The sequence below is a fragment of the Quercus lobata genome, chromosome 3 (assembly GCF_001633185.2).
Source record: "Quercus lobata isolate SW786 chromosome 3, ValleyOak3.0 Primary Assembly, whole genome shotgun sequence".
Classification (NCBI taxonomy): Eukaryota; Viridiplantae; Streptophyta; class Magnoliopsida; order Fagales; family Fagaceae; genus Quercus; species Quercus lobata.
Window position 1 is genome coordinate 5,946,696 of NC_044906.1, and position 17,498 is coordinate 5,964,193.

Genomic DNA, 17,498 nt, shown 5'->3' on the forward strand with positions numbered 1-17,498 from the left:
ACCACTTATCCAGGCCGTAACTACCAACGTATCGTCGTGTGGCTAGACCGTTCCCTCTAAGTCCTCATCACCAAAGGCAATGGGCTCTCGTTTAATCTTCATCTTTTTCTTAGGCGATTGCTCTCCTATGCAGTTGCCCGTGGATACTATAGTCAGTACTCCTCTACTAGTTATGATCGTACCCCTTAGGGCAACGTGGATAACTTCAATCACTCCTAATGGTGGTGGGAGAGGATTTCCCCTCTATTAGGCGCCTTGGTCGATACCCCGATTTTTGGAATCCACCACAAACTCCTTCAGATATCCTGCCTTCACTAGCTGCCCTAGATGGTCTTTCAGCACCTGACATTGCTTGGTGGTATGACCCTTATCCTTGTGATACGTACAATACAAGCTTTGGTTTCATCGAGATGGGTTGCCCCCCATCTTGTTCGGCCACCTAAAATATGGCTTATTCTTAATCCGGTCTACGATCTTGTGTACCGGCTCTTTGAACGTCACATTCACCTTTCCTATCTGTACTTCTAATTCTTGTATTCTTAGATCTTTTAGGGGTCAGGACTGAAATTCGGGCTGCTAAGGGCGATTCATTAATGGAGCCTTGCCCTTACTTTGCAGCCAATCATCTTCGAGACGCTTGTACTCCTCTATGCGCCTCATTAGCTACCTCATACCCTCGGGAGGCTTCTTCGTCAGTGACTCCCATAGTTCGGATTCCTTGGGGAGTCCCATCCTAAAGGTGCTTGCTGCAATCTTTTCGTTGCGTCCACCTATCTCATTGTAAAGCTCCCAATACCGACTGGCATAACTGCAAAGGGTTTCCCCAACCCTCATTTTCATAGAAAGCAACGCGTCCATCGGTTGCGGTACTTGGCTGCAGGTTACAAACCGTGCGCCGAACTCCTAGATTAACTCGGTAAAACTGTGAATGGAACCCTTTCGTAACGCATTGAACCATCTCAATGCTGTGGGTCCAAGGCTCGAGGGAAAAACCTTGCACATCAGCGCATTGTTATGAGTGTGTAGAGACATCATTTGGATATAATGGCTACGTGCTCCACAGGGTTCGTCTTCCTATCGTAGGAATTAAAAGGTGGTTAGGTGAACCTATATGGCATTGGGGCCCGTTCAATGTCATCTGAGAAGGGCGACTGGGCAGCTTTTCGTAAGGCGCAGCTCATAGCATCCATGGTCGCATTTTAGGGCCGTCGCTCTTTCGGTGAATCTGAACTCCCTTTTTCATACTCCCATGATCGTGAACGTTCCCGATGTCGGTGGGACTTTCGTGAATGCGAACGGTCTTGGCACCTACGGGACTCCCTTGAATGTGAACGGTCCTGGTGTCGATGGGAACCGGACTGTTTAGACCCCCAACCAAAGCGATCTCCTCCGCTCATAGATCCTGCCGCTGGGTTATCTCGGTCCCCTTTTCGGTGTCTGTCCCTTGCCTCCAGCTCCAAATCTTTTACCAGTCTATGCAACTGTTCAAGCTCTTCATCTCTTTCATCCAATTGCCTATGCCCCGAAACATCTGATGCTGCTCGGTTCGTCTGGTATGACCCCTCTCCAAGGCCGAACTGTTCTTCCTCGTGTTCATACTCCCTGTCTTCGTGCCTTTTTTTCCTTCGCTCTCGCCACGTGGATCCCCGAGACGATCCCACTAAACTACTTTCAGCAAAACCTTCTGATCATCTTCCAGACATCTTTCGAGGGTGGGTCTTGGCCAAACCACGGCTTTGTAGGAGGTTCCCACAGACGGCGCCAGTTTTGCGCACCTTAAACAAGCTTAATGGATCAGTCTCGTTCTTGGGATCACAATATACTTATAATGTGGGCTTTGGATTTCCTACTCTGGGTGATTCTAACTTAGAGACCTAGCAATATTTCTACAATCTCTGGACTGCTTTCCTTTCACCCTTTGTAGCTCTTAATCTAGACATGAGACTCTCCTTTCAGACTTTCAACAACCATTTCCTTTCCTTGGCCTCGTATATTTATAGTCCAAAATTAGTGGGAAAATCATGATTACTCTTAAGGCTAGTGGGAATGGAGGTCCAATATTGTTATCGCTAAGTAGATGTTTAGTTGGAAGTGTGGTGTGAGTGGCATTGGAACTAATTCCTACTTTAAGGAAGGGATGATGTTCGGTATAGGAATTTGCCAAGGAGTCGCCAAGCACCCAGGATAGGGCATTCTCGAGCACTCATGCGCATATGAGATGGACGCACCGAGCAACTACCCGGCCACAAACTGACAAGTACCTATTTCAAAGACCGGCCCAATAGGTTTTGGGCTTGACATGATACTGCAAGATTTGTTCCCATGGCCATAGTGGGCATTAAACCCAGTTTCTCTGACATAAGTGTCAAGAACCGCAGGACATACTGTTCAGCTTGGGTCTAAGGCCCAAATGGCTTTGGGGGCCTAGTGCCGTACACTTGGCGTATAAAAGTTGAACATCTTATCTGAAGTCCATCCTTTAAAAGCTTGAGAAAAAATTCATTTAAACCAACACAATATAGAAATTATAAAGGAATCAAAGAAGAATTGTCAAAAATACTGAAAATTTAATTTGTGCTTAAATTCTTATAAGGATGAACACAATAGCAATAGTCTTCTTTTTTTTTTTTTTTAAAAAGATTATTAAAAAAAAAAAAAAAAAACTATGCTTATTTTGTACGTATGATAAATTCCCATCACAAAGTTTTTGAGACTTATGCTGATTACCTCTTTCATTAAGGTGTGTTTTTTTTTTTTTTTTTTTTTTTTTTTTAATTTTTATCCAAAAGTTTATATTAAATTATTTTACTGTTATCTCATTAGTCTCTCATTAATTGCCTAAGCTTACACCACATTTTTTTTCTCTTCTTTATGTCTTTTAGCATACTCACCATTTTAATATTTTAAAAAAGAAAAATAATAATAATTAAGGACTAATAGTAATAACTAACTAAATAAGGTCCTGAAGAGAGATAGAAAGACACAAAAACGATGTGGATTGTTAAATAAAAGGCAAAACTATATTGTTAGTTCCTAAAGTTTACCTACTGAGCACTATTGGTCCCTAAAGTTTGAAATGAGCAATATTAGCCCCTAAAGTTTTAAAAATAAGCTCTATTGGTCCATTCATTAACTTCCGTTATTTCTATGCCTATGTATACGGAAAAATGAGGTGGCATATTTTAAATGACTGACACATTATTTTTATCAAAAACTTATACATTAGTAAACTTTTACCTGAACCTGTTTTAAGTGATGGGTTAGCCCAACACATCCAAATCAAAACACACCAAACCTGATACTGGAGAGATAGAACACGATCTAAGCCTTAATCTTCATATTCTTCACTTCTCCAGGTTCCACTCCATCTGGCACTGCAACATAGCTCAGCCTGAAAGAGAGAGCTCCGAAAAAACACTATACAGGTCCCACATATGTCAAGAAATGCTAAAATCACAAGGAGAAATGCATGTAAATTACTAAGAGCATTCCCCATCAAGTGTGTCAAATGCCAAATATTTGTCATTTAACACACCAAACTCTAAAAAACCACATTCATCAAGTGTTTTAAATGCCATAATATTTGGCATTGATGAACAATGCAATCTTAAATTTGAGACCACTCTGTTCACAAATTGTAAAATTTATATTATTTTTTTTATTCAGGTGGGGCCCACTTTCTTTTCTTCTTATTATTTCTATTTTTCTCATTTCCGTTTCTTCTCTGTCTCTCATTCTTGCTCTAAGCCAACCATTTCTCTGCTCTCTCACTCCCACTGCTTGACATCTCTATCTCCCTTTCTGATGAAACCCAGGCCAGAGCATCAAGCCAAGCCGATCTCTATTCCAGTGGTTTCTTTTTATTTATTTATTTATTTTTTTTAGTTTGTGATTTGATGGTAGATTCGGCAGTGGTTGTGTGGGTTATGGATTTGGCGTTTTGGGTTATCTCACGCCTTTGGTTCCGATTTGGGCATATTTTGGTGGGTTTGTGATTTGGTTTTAGGTGGTGGGTTTGTGATTTGGTTTTGGATGCGTATGGTTTGTGGTGGGTCAGTGGTGGTGGGTATTTGTTTGATGGTTTTTTGCGGTGGACCGGTGGTGGTTGATGGTGGGTGGGTATGAGTTTTATGGTTTGGCTTTGGGTTTATGATTTGATTTTGGGTTTGTTTTTGTTTGTGATTTTGGTGGTTGGGGGTTGAGGTTGTGGGCGGTGGTGTTTGGCCGTGGGTGTGGTTTTGGTGGTGGGTTTTTGGCCGTGGATGGTGATGGGTCATAGGTTTGGTTGGGTTAAGTTGGGTATGGGTGGTGGTGGGTTTTGTGGTGGCTATTGGCATTGGGGTGAGGCTGGGCTGCCGTGGTGGCTAGCAGTGGCTAGCTGTGGGTTGAGAAAGATGGAGAGACAGTGGGAGAGAGAGACAGAGGGAGAGTGAGAAAAAAAAATGAATAAAAATATTAAAGAAATAATATTTAAATGAAGTTGTAAAAAAAATAGAATGTTTGATGTTTGGTATATTTTAAAATAAGGCGTTAAAATTGTAAAAGTAGTGTTTTGAAATTGTAAATGCTAAAATTTTTACAATTGTTGATGAGAATGCTCTAACAATGAGAATCATAGCAATATTCTTCCCCTCGTTAGTCCATGGCAGCAAATTCTATTGCACAGCGGCTCCAAAATTCCAAACCCTTCTCTTTCCCTTTCTAATTACTCCATCCCCATTCCCATAGCCACGTAATTGCTTTTTAAGAAATAGTTAACAATTAGCAATAGCATAGCTGGTCATAAATCTTGATAGATCAAAAAGAAAAATAAAATCTCCCAACCCTATTTCACAAATCTATCATTCATTGTTTTGTTTGTTTATATTTTACATTTCCAATCCATTTCTCAAAAATTTGAAACTCACATTTCACAAACTTGGTAGCATAGCTGAAAATTGATAAAAGAATTGCAAGCATGAAACAATTGCACAAGCAATTGAGCGTGAAACACAGACGAGACGAAGAGACCCCTATAGCCACGGGGCCAAAGTCCCCAACTCGCCCAAATTAAGCCTTCAAGCACCCAAAATATCTCCGGGTTTGATGTTTTGTATGTTTTTGATCTGGGTGTATTGGGTTAACCCAACGCTTAAAATGGATTCTAATCAAAATTTATCCTATGTAATTTTTTAATATAAAATATTAAGCCATATCTTTCAAAAAGTGCCACCTCATTTTTCCGTTAGACACATAGGAAAAAAAACTAACGGAAATTAATAGAGGGAACAGAAAAGCATTTCAAATTTTAGGGACCAATAGCACTTAGTAGATAAATTTTAGTAACTAGCAGTGTAGTTTCGCCTAAATAAAATGCATTGTTTCACTAAATATTATCATAAAAAAATACCTGAAACTAACAAAACATTTGAAAGAGAGAGAAATAGAAATTTGAGGGGTTGCTGCCTCCGTCATATTGGCCTCCCACCACCATCAAGACGCCCAAACCCCTATGGGTATTTTTTTTTCCTATTTAAATTAGGGGATTAAATATGATTTAGGTTTGGATAATTTGGTTTGATAGTTTTTGTTTTGGGTATATAAGTAGAGAGAATATTTGTTATGCAATATAAAGCTATATTCTACCATAGTTTTAAATCATCTATAAGACACACATGCATACACACTTGCCCATACTATCGATGAGTGGAAGACAGTGAGAGAGTTTGACATACTTTCATTTCATAGTATGAAATATGTGTACACAATACAAATTAGTTATTTTCATGATCCCGTTACTCTTTTGCATTTATTTTTGGTTTCATGATTTAAAAAATAATAATAATAATAATCTTACCTTGAGAAAGCTATAAATATGTAATGAAACAATTAAATTAATTTTTAACATCTCAAAATGTATATGTTTTTTTACTCTAATTTAGTTTACTTTTTCTTTATAATATATGTACAACACTATCTAAAACCATATTATATAAAATATTACAAAATGCTGCTGTGAGTATTTCTCTCAATGTATTTAGTTTAATCCAATTTATTTGTTTTTTTTAAAAAATAGTAATGTTATGATTATAATTTTTATCACAACTTACTAATATTGCCCCACCCCCCCCCCCCTCCCGGGTTTTGTTCCAAAATCTCACACCCCCCCCCCCCCCCCCCCCCCCCCGGGGTTTGGTTCCAAAATCCGGGGTTTTGTTCCAAAAGTTATTTTGCTAGTTTTTTCAAAGATCAAGTCAATAAAGGTTACCAAAAATATCAGCTACTTGTGGTCCTTGTGGTTAATAGCGTTAGCGTAATGTTATAATATTACACTATCAATGTCAAAAGCTGCCTGCAAGTTCCAAGAGTCCACTTCTTTTCAAAAGCAAATGCAGAGCTTTTCATTCATCTTCTTTCTTTCTCTAGTCTTATTAGAGTTCTCCACTGGAGCTGATATCATAGCTTCAATGTAATTCATCATCAAGGGGAGACCTTAGTTTCCCCCAGCCAAAGGTTCGAGTTGGGTTTCTTCTCTCTTGGTAATTCCAGGAACCTGTATCTGGGTGTATGGTATAAAAAATTTCCACGTACCATTGTATGGGTTGCCAACAGATCAAGAAATCCCACTTCCAGATTCATACGGAGCTTTGACTTTGGCTGAAAATGGAAATCTCATCATTACAGACCAAAATAATCACACTGCTTGGTCCTCCAATTCTTCAGGAGCAGAAATGCCCATCGCCCAGCTTTTAGAGTCTGGAAACTTTGTGGTTAGAGAGAAGGCTAATACTAATACTGAAAGTTTCTCCTATATATGGCAAAGTTTTGATTTCCCATCAGACACCTGGCATGAAGATGGGTTGGAATTTTAGGACTGGTCTTAACCGATTCTTAACGTCTTGGAAAAATGCTACTGACCCTTCTAGGGGGGAATTTACTTACACATTTGACAATCTGGGGTTGCCTCAACTTGTTTTTCGCAAGGGATCAGAGAAGAAGTTTCGCACTGGTCTGAGGAATGGACAACAATTTAGTGGTGCTGTTACGATCATAAACCCAGTTTTTAAGCCCAGTATTGTGTATAACAAGGATGAATTGTATTACATGTATGAGGCTACTGATAATTCTATTGTTACAAAAGTTACTTTGACTGAGTCGGGTTTAGTCCAACGTCTTTTGTTGAATGAAGGGAGTGGCGAATGGGGTGTAATGTATTCTATACCGAATGATCTCTGTGATGATTATGCACAGTGTGGCGCTAATGGAATTTGTAAAATAAGCAAAAGGCCAATTTGTGAGTGTTTGAAGGGATTTGTTCCAAAACATCAGAAGGAGTGGGAAGTGCTTAATTGGACTGGTGGTTGCATGAGAAGGCTACCACTGACATGCCAGAAGGGAGAAGGGTTTCTGAAACTTGAAGGAGTGAAATCGCCAGACTTGGTCCAGTTTTGGTTGAACACAAGCACGAGCCTTAAAGAATGTGAGTCAGAGTGCTTGAAGAACTGCTCTTGTACGGCTTATGCTAACTCAGATATTAGAAATAGAGGCACTGGTTGTTTGATGTGGTTTGGTGATTTAATTGACATAAGAGAGTTCGATGAGAAAGGGGAACAGGCTATTTATATTAGAGAGGCAGCTTCAGAACTAGGTATGTGAAAACTCATTATCATATTACTTCAATAGTTCTTTCCAAATCTAAAGTTCATTACACCAGCCCCCAAAAACCTTAATGTGCAGTAATTTAGATCAGAAAGGTAGATCCCTTACCCTTGAATCATACATTTGAATGCTCAAAACGAAATGGCTAGAGAATTTGCTTATTTCACTTTAGGTATCCCCTGCATATTAAAAATCATCCGAACCAATAGTAAATTTACTTGTGGACTGCCACGCATGCACCTGAAATGAACTAGAGAAACTGGGTTATTTTGAATTTCGAGTTTCATTATTTAATATTTGATTACCATCTATTCTAGACAAATTAGGTTATTCCAGTCTGAAGGAGAAGAAACTACTGATCATATCAATAACTTGTGGGGTGCTTGTTTTTTGGTCTGGCGTGCTGCTTCATAATTTGGAAGAATAGAACGAGGAAAAGAGGTACACCCTTGTGTGTATATACATATTGTTGACAACGAGGCTAGTAAATTCCTTGTCCTAACTAAATGCCCGTTTGGTTCAACATTTGAAGCCCAAAAAGCGCTTTTTCAAAAAAGCTCAACCCAGTTTTGTGTTTGGTAAGCTCAAAACGCAACTTTTTTATAAAAGTTGCGTTTTGAACTTTTAGAAAAAATTGAGGGAAAACGCGGAATGAAAACGCGCTCTGCGCGTTTTGTATTATTACCGTTGCAATATTGAAAATACCGAAATACCCATCACCAATAAACTTTGCCCTTTTCTCTTCTCCGCTCCTCTGTTACAGACCAACACCGGTCAAGAAAGTATCAACCAAATACAAACAGAGCACCACCCAACAATCACCGGTCTACCACCACAACCCATTTCAACATTTGATAATCCAAACACAAAATCAACAAAATCAAACCAATTTTACACAATTTTACAAAGGAACCCAATAATGAAATCATAACCAAAAAAAAAAACCGAGCTGACCCATTTCCGCCGCATGTCGTTGGCAGTGGGGAAGAGATCAAGCAACGGTGGAGAGGAAGACAGGCAGCGGTGAAGGCAGAGATCAAGCACCGATCTGACCCATTCCTCCCTTTTGGATTTCCCCTCTATCTTCGTTTGATGAGAATCAAATGGTGTGGTGTGTGCGACCTTTAAGTTTGTGTGTTTTGATGGGATAGAGGGAAAGAATCATGTAGACGAAGAGCTAAGAAAAAAAAAAAAGAGGAAGAAGGAGAGCTCTTTGGGACGTTCTGGAACTTGGAGAAGTGATATGGAAAAAGAAAGGAAAGAAGGAAATAAAGGAAAAGGGTGGGTACGTGTGTGGACTGGAAAAAAAGAGGGAAAAAAAAAAAGAAAAAAAAAAGAAGAAAATGCGGTAAGTGAGTGGAGAAGAAAAAAAATAAAAAAGAAGGAAATATTATCACAATATTTTCACAATAAATATTAAGTAGTAGGTTATTATTAGCTAACACTTGTGAGAAAAAATAATTTTTTTAGAAAGAGAAAAAAATAATTTTAATAGTACGTTCAAATTAAAATTAGTATCAATTTTTATCACAATATTTTTACAATACTTTCACAATAAATCTTAAGTGGTAGGTTATTATTAGCTAATATTGGTAAGAAAAAAATAATTTTTTTAGAAAGAGAAAAATTGATTTAAGTATGATGAAGTAATTGATTTAAGTATGAAATAAACTCACATAAAAAAAAAAAGGATGAAATAAATTCCCTTATGTATACATTGTCCTTTTTGGTCATTTACCCCTCAAAAAGCCACTTTTATAATTGCTAGCCAAACACTCAGCTTTTTCATTATGCACTTTTTAACAGTTTTTACCAAACACTCAGCTTTTTGAAACTCCACTTTTTCATTATGCACTTTTACAAAGTTCCACTTTTTCATTATGCACTTTTTCAAAAAGCTGAACCAAACTCACCCTAAAACCTTTATCAAAATTACTCTGCTGTATTTTCAATTGGCGTTTGCTACATATACTTTGGAAATTAAACACCCACTTGCAATAGTTTTAAATCATAAAGTCTTCCAATTTTATAGGAAAAAGAACCAAGGAAGATTTGGACATACCATTGTTTGATTTTGTTACCATTGTGAGGTCAACAAATAACTTCTCTGGCACAAATAAGATAGGAGAGGGCGGTTTTGGTCCTGTTTACAAGGTAATATAATCTTGGCGCTATTGTTCTTTTTTTTAGTGAGATACCTAGATCTAACTCTCTCTCTCTCTCTCTTTTGTAAATATTTCCATATCATCAAAACTTGAAGGGTGAGCTATTATTAGGACAAGAAATAGCAGTGAAGAGGCTCTCAAATAGTTCCAACCAAGGTCTTGAAGAGTTTGTGAATGAAGTTATTATGATATCCAAACTTCAACATCGGAATCTAGTTAAGCTTCTGGGCTGTTGCATTGAAGGAGAAGAAAGGATGCTAATCTATGAGTATATGCCCAACAAAAGTTTGGACTATTTTATTTTTGGTCTAACTCTAACTCGGATTTTTCCGTTGTAACACACTAAATACAAAACAAAGGCCCCTGTGTTATTTCTATAACAAGTAACCCTAATTGTTTTGGTGGTAAAATGAATGGCAAATCAGAATGGGAGAGCATCATTGGATTGGCAGAAGCGCTTTCAAATTGTCACGGGAATTGCAAGGGGACTACTTTATCTCCATCAAGACTCCAGATTAAGAATTATTCATAGGGATCTCAAAACTAGTAACATTTTACTTGATCATGAATTGAACCCCAAAATTTCAGACTTTGGTATAGCAAGAATCTTTGGAGGGGATCAAATGGAAGCAAAAACAAAGCGAGTAATTGGGACATAGTAAGTTCTATAAACAATTGCCTATAAAGTGTTTCTTGATTTTCAAGTAATGAGTTTTGAATATTTTGCACAATGGATACATGTCTCCAGAGTATGCAAATGATGGAAAATTTTCAATTAAATCAGATGTCTTTAGTCTTGGCGTACTAATGTTAGAGATACTCAGTGGCAAAAAGAACAGGGGGTTTTCCCATCCAGATCATCACCATAATCTTTTGGGGCATGTAGGTACATCTAATTAGAAATCACACTGTTCTTTCTCTTGCTTAGATTGTGCATCTTTAGCTTTTATGATTCACACTTAGCCCATGCAAATTGTAATTCTTTAGGCTTGGCTTCTGTGGAATGAAAACAAAGCTTTGGAGATAATGGATCCATGTTTGAAGGAATCATATGTTAAATCTCGAGTGCTAGGATGCATTCAAGTGGGTCTACTATGTGTTCAGAAACTTCCAGAAGATAGACCAGCAATGTCATCAGTGGTTTACATGATGGGAAATGAGGGGCCACCACTTCCTCAGCCTAAACAGCCTGGTTTCTTCATAGAAAGGAGTTCCAATGATACAGATGTGTCAACAAGTGTAGAAGGATGCCATACTGAAAGTGCACTCACTATAACAGTGACGGAAGCGAGATAAAGGAAACATTAGCCGTTGCAATTGGGATAAGTTGATGTTCATCAAGAAATGAGATGTAAGATTCAGAAGTTCAAAGTTTGTGGCATCTTGAGTTGATCATGGGGGGTGAAGTTGGGGTGTGCATTAGAATTCTAGTAGATAAGAGAGAGGGAGAAACGAGAGCCTCGATTGCCGGTTCCGATTAGTAGGAATTTATGTCATTTATTTTTGCCAATGGTTGGACAAAATGTTGGCCAAGCGAAAAGGCAGGTAAAGTTACTATTCTTGAGAAAAAGTTTCAATGGCTATGGTGAAGCAGAGTTCCTTCTGAGGTCGTTTTTTTTTTTTTTTTTTTTTTTTTTTGTGGATTAATTTCTACATATATATATATATATATATATATATATATCTATATATAACAGTATCCTCCTTCAACTCAAACTTTATGTTACTAGTTACCTTATTGGTATATATACATATATATATATATAACAGTATCCTCCTTCAACTCAAACTTTATGTTACTAGTTACCTTATTGGTAGATCATTTTTCTTTTATACATATTTAATTTAGAGGTGGAGCCTTGGTGTGATGACAAGTGTTTTGCCAAAAGCAATAGGTCACGGGTTCAAGATTAGACATTCAACTACTTCAAAAAAAAGTGTAAAAATGCCTACCAATTACCTCTCTTAGACGGCTAGACCCTATGAAGCACAAATACTCTATTGGTATTAGTAGTGACACTTTTGGGATACTTCTGCATCTGTATCCTAGCTTTTTATTTATTTATTTATTTATTTTTTTAAAGAAGTGCCCATATGTCCGGGATATGATCGTTACTCAATTCCCAATAGTGAGAGATAGCCCTAATTTTTGAAGATTTTTATTTATATATTGGTTTAAATGTTAAACACTTTTGTGAGAGACTGAGACTTGGGTGCTCTTAGAAAAGGGGGTTTAGGTATCAACATCTTTCCTTTTCAGGATCATATGGAGTCGCCACTTATTTTATAAGTAAAATAAGAAAACTATACAAATTACAACATATTTTGAATAATACACATTCTCATTAACTGGAAATAATTACAATTTGATTGAAAGAACTTTACATGGCTTTGTTTCCTAGTTACAATCTAGTAAAAAATTACAAGTCCTTGTTTCCTAGTTACAATCTACAAAAAAATAAGACACTAGTTCTACCAACCTAAGATTCTAACACTCGGGGGTTAGGTTATAAGATGGGAAGGTGTTAGGTATCCACCTTGCCTAGACAGAGTCTGATCTTCTAGACTTTAAATGACCTTTTAAATACCCATTAAAAAAAATGACAAGAAAATTATTGTGTCAATAATCCTAGATCTAAGGTTGGTTAATGTGCAATATACTAGATTTGTTGCATTTATGCAGGGAGAAATCACATTTGAACTTTACTTAAGGGAAAAGGATTTTTAAGAGAAGTTTCAAATTAAGCAAAATGAATTTTTTGATAAAAAATTTAGATCTGATTTTTTAAAATAACAAGGAAAGGATTTTTTGTTAAAAAAAAAAAAAAAAAAAGTTCCCAAATCCGATTTCTTAATTAAAGAACAGAATGAATCTCCAAAAGGAAAATCCAAATTTGATTGTTTAATTAAGAAACATAATAGGTTTTAAAAGAAATTGTAGGTATGATTTTTCAAAATAAAAAAGAATGAATTTTTAGAATAAAATTCAGATTTGATTTGTGGTTTTGGAAAACAAAGGAGATTTGAAAAAATAATTTCAGATTTGATTTTTGGTTTAAGAAAACAATGAGGTTTTAAAAAATAATTAAGATCTGATTTTTGGTTTAAGAAAACTATGGAGTTTTAAAAAATAATTCAGATCTGATTTTTTGGTTTAAGAAAACTATGGAGTTTTGAAAAAATAATTCAGATCTGATTTTGTTTTAGGAAAACAATGAGGTTCTTAAAAAGAATAATTCAGATTTGATTTTGTTTTACATAAAGCAATAGATTTAGAATTTAATCATATGCATCACATAACTACATGAACACACCACATATGCATAAACAAACATACATCATATAACCAAAAGAGAATCAAGGCAAACAAAAGGAAGAACATGTTAAGAGCATGGAGAATTGAATTAGTTACATGAACATGTAAATAAAGAGAGAAACTTACCTGCATGAACTTGTTCCACAAGGAGAGAATTCTTTCAGAAATCGAGGAGAATGAATTTTTTTAAAGATCTAAAATATAACCACTAAATGAAAAAGATTCAGTTAGGAAAGATTGAAATAAAATAATATGGAAACAAGATCATAAAGATGTAATGATTGCTAGAGACTTAAATTTGCTTACTTATAGGGTTTGACACAGTCGACGCAGCAACTTTGACATAAAAAGCTATTGCATTATGGTCATCAGCAGAAACCTGTCGCAGACTAATAAGATCTCCATTCCATATTGAACAATTATAATCATTGAGAGCATAAGCAGTGCAGGAACAGTTATTCAAGCAAGCTGATTTGCACTCTTCAACGCTCCCACTTTCAAAGCTTACTGGATCCACAGGTAGTTGTACATTAGACAACATAACAAACTCGTCTGGGCCACCCGTAGTCTGGTTATGGCTCTCACATTGCAAAGGGGTTTTCCTTGCACATCCTGCAGAGTAATTACCAAGTTCCCAATTTCGAGAAGATAGGGGTTCAAATCCCTGAATGCATGAACAAAATGGCAAGCTGCTCGGGTTACAGCGCGCAAAAGCCCCACAAAAAGCATAAACTTAACATTGGGTTTTGGGATGTGCCCCGATTAAATTCCACTGCTGGGTGGTTTCCAGCCAAGCCAGATGCTGCATCTGCCCCGATACGTCCATTACAAACATAGAAGTAAGACTAGGATCATACAGATTATATGTAAAGTAAGTCTCTTCCTGATTGGAAATAAAGCTAACATTATATATATAATTAGATCTCATTTCAGGAACAAAGCTGAACGACTGACCATCCCAAGGCCCGCTTCTCCGATACAACCTGTCAGGCTTCCGCCTAATTAAAAGCTGATTTATTCCCAGCGTATTTCCAATGGTGTAGCTAAAAGCAAAATATTCTCTATAATAGAGAATAAAACCAAAAAAATGGTGTCTAATAGATTTTCTAAATCCTGAATTTTTTTTTGGCTTATGAACAGTAACTCTTCAAATCTGATGAGCTACTGTACATCCTTCAAATGTTTTTTTCTATTATAATAATTAGGTATTGAATAAAAAGATGTGTAGTTGTTAAAAAATAAATAAATAATAAATAAATAAAGAATATTTAAATGAGATAAAGAATAGGATAGAGAATCTGTTAAAAAGTGTATTTGAAAAAGTGAGTAGTTAAAAGGTAAAAGATACTATTTATTTTCTAAATAATACAAAAATTTGGAGAATTTGCTAAAAATGCCCTTATGATCGAGCTCCAATGAAAAAACTCCAGGACTAGGGTCATGAAGATTTCTCCAAGATACCAATGACCGAGTCTTTCTGCTATTTTTGTTATTCCCAAGCTTCATTCCAGGTAAATAGGTATGGGAAGGAAAATCGAAGCTTTGTCACAAGATATTTAAAGGTGCATTTGTTTTGGTGGTAAACGCTTTTAGGAAATCATTTTGCCCCTGACCCGCGTGTTTGGCAACTACGGAAAATAGAATTTTCCGAAAAATCATTTCCTTTGACCTGTAATTTACTCCTTTGACCCAGAAATGGTTTTACACTTTCATTTTCACTTCAAACCATTTCCGGGTCACGCGCAAAAGAGAGAGAGAGAGAGCGAGAGAAAGAAGAGAGCTCAGCCACTGCACTCACATTGATCCAGCCACTCACACCGATCTAGCTCACTCCGGGTCACATCGAGCTCAGCCATTCGATCCTTTCCCTCACGGTAGTCCGATCACCGAGCCAAACGCAGACCCACGGTGAGTTTTCCTTCTCCGGTTGACCATTTTACACCTCCGATCCACACACCTCACCTCACCTCCGATCCACACACCTTACCTTACCTCACCTCCGATCCACACACAAGTCCGATCCACATCCCCTCAAACTCAGATATGCCAAAATCCACAACCCATCCTCCCGACCCACCTCTCGGATCTGATCTTAGCATCTTATATATATATATATATATATATTTATATATATATATATATTTATATATATATATATATTTATTTATTTATATAAATATTTATATAATTATTTACTTTTTTATTTATTAATTTTTTTAATTATTCATTTTTTATTTAAATTGTGTATTATTCATGGATGTTTAAGGGGATCAATGTTTTTGCCTTGCTTTTGGGTAGAATTTGGCTTGATGGGTTATGCGTATGAAATTTTGGAGCTTGACTCATGATTGGGTTTAGGGTGATCAATGTTTTTGCTGTGCTTTTGGTTAGAATTTGGCTAGTTGTGTTATGCGTATGAAATTTTGGAGCTTGACCCATGATTGGTTTTTGCTATGATTTTTTTTTAGAATTTGGCTAGTTGGGTTATGTGTAGAACTTTTGTTGTGATTTTTTTTTTTTTTTATTTATAATTTGGCTAGTTGGGTTATGTGTAGAAATTTTGGAGCTTGACCCATGATTGGTGTTATTATTTTCTTGCAGTAGAATATGCGTGTGTTTAAACCTTAATTGAAGGTGCATTGGGTATATAGGTGATTGTAAATAGAATGCAATGTGATGGTATTGTGATGATATCAATGTGCAGTTATCAATGTGATGGTATTGAGATAGTGTAAATATTGATTGTAAATAGAATGCAATGTGATTTGGTACTCGTTATCAATGTGATTTGGAAGTTTTCAGTTTGTGGCTGTTTTTATTTACTGTGTAATCAATAGCATGCTTGTTTACATACCTCTTAGACCACAGTGTTTGTGATTTTGTTAGATGAAGAAAAAAACCAAAGCCGCAATTCTTGCCTCAGTTGCATCTGTCCTCCTTATGGGGGTTGCATTGTTAAGGAAATTGCGGCGTAGACGTAGACGATTGCCTAGGGCGCCTTATGTTAATCATGCCGCCGAGAGAGAGGAATACATAAATAGTGTTCTGTATGGAACTGAGAGACATTGTGTGAATCAACTTAGGATGAAGCCTATAGCTTTCCATCACTTATGTCACATTCTCACTGAGGGGGAGCACGTACGCTCGACTATTCACATGTCTGTTACGGAGCAAGTATTCATTTTCTTACACATTATTGGTCATAATGTGAGGTTTCGTGTAATGGGTAGTCGGATCTATAGATCAACTGAGACTGTTCATAGATACTTCAAGGTCGTCCTTAGGGGGGTCCTGAAATTATATAGAGCTCTAATAAGATTGCGTAGCGAAGATACACCCCTAGAGATAAGGAATAGCAGAAGGTTTTACCCATATTTTAAGGTAAATATTGCAACTTGTGTATTTTTGTAAATTTTGAAGATTTGTGTAATTTTAAACCATTATGTCTGTCGAAAATTAGGATTGTGTTGGAGCAATAGATGGTACACATGTTCGTGCATCTGTGCCACCTGAAATACAAGGAAGATTTCATGGTCGCAAAGATGGAACCACGCAAAATGTGTTAGCTGCCATTAGTTTTGACTTAAAGTTTACTTATGTATTGGCTGGATGGGAAGGCAGTGCACATAATTCACATGTGTTAAATGATGCATTTGCTAGGCCAGGGGGATTTTCAATTCCCGATGGTATTATACGATTACTTCACCTTTTTGGTTTATTAATTTAATAAATATTGTGCGTTTTCCTAAGCATAGTAGTGATTTGGTTTTATTTTTTAATATATGTAGGTAAATATTATCTTGGTGATGCTGGGTATGGTAATAAAAATGGAATATTGTCACCTTATCGGAGTGTGCGATATTACTTGAAAGAGTTCAGTGATCGTCCTCCTGAAAATGAGCAAGAATTGTTCAACCTCCGACACTCTTCATTGAGAACTACCATTGAGCGAGGGTTTGGAGTGTTGAAGAAACATTTTTGAGTGTTGGATGCAAAACCATTTTGGTCTTTCCCAACCCAAGTGAAAGTAGTGTTAGCATGTTGTGTGGTTCATAATCACATTATGGAGGTTGAACCAAATGACCATATTATGGAAGATGCAATGAACCAAGTAGAGTCTAGTGACCCTCAACAAGAAACACAATCACGTCGGGAGTCCGTTGAAGACAATAGATCGTGGAATGCTAAGAGAGATGAGATATGCCAAGCTATGTGGTCTGATTATACCAGGAGTGGAGAGTAGTACTTTATTTAGATTTCTATGATTGTAATATGTGTTTTTTCTTTCTGTTTTTTGTAAAGACAATGTATTTACTATAGACTTCTGGTGGTGTAATGAAAAAGTATTTTCCGCATTACATTGTTATTTGATGGTATTA

General features: G+C 36.7%; 1 pseudogene across 1 annotated transcript; it reads left to right on the forward strand.

Annotated features, from left to right (window-relative positions):
* Positions 1-218: 218 nt before the first annotated feature.
* Positions 219-11,099, forward strand: LOC115980185 (annotated as a pseudogene). Its single transcript, XR_004089338.1, has 8 exons — positions 219-414; positions 544-639; positions 6,465-7,627; positions 9,671-9,792; positions 9,899-10,109; positions 10,224-10,460; positions 10,534-10,685; positions 10,791-11,099. The product of XR_004089338.1 is annotated as a G-type lectin S-receptor-like serine/threonine-protein kinase At4g27290 (transcript).
* The last annotated feature ends 6,399 nt before the right edge of the window (positions 11,100-17,498 follow it).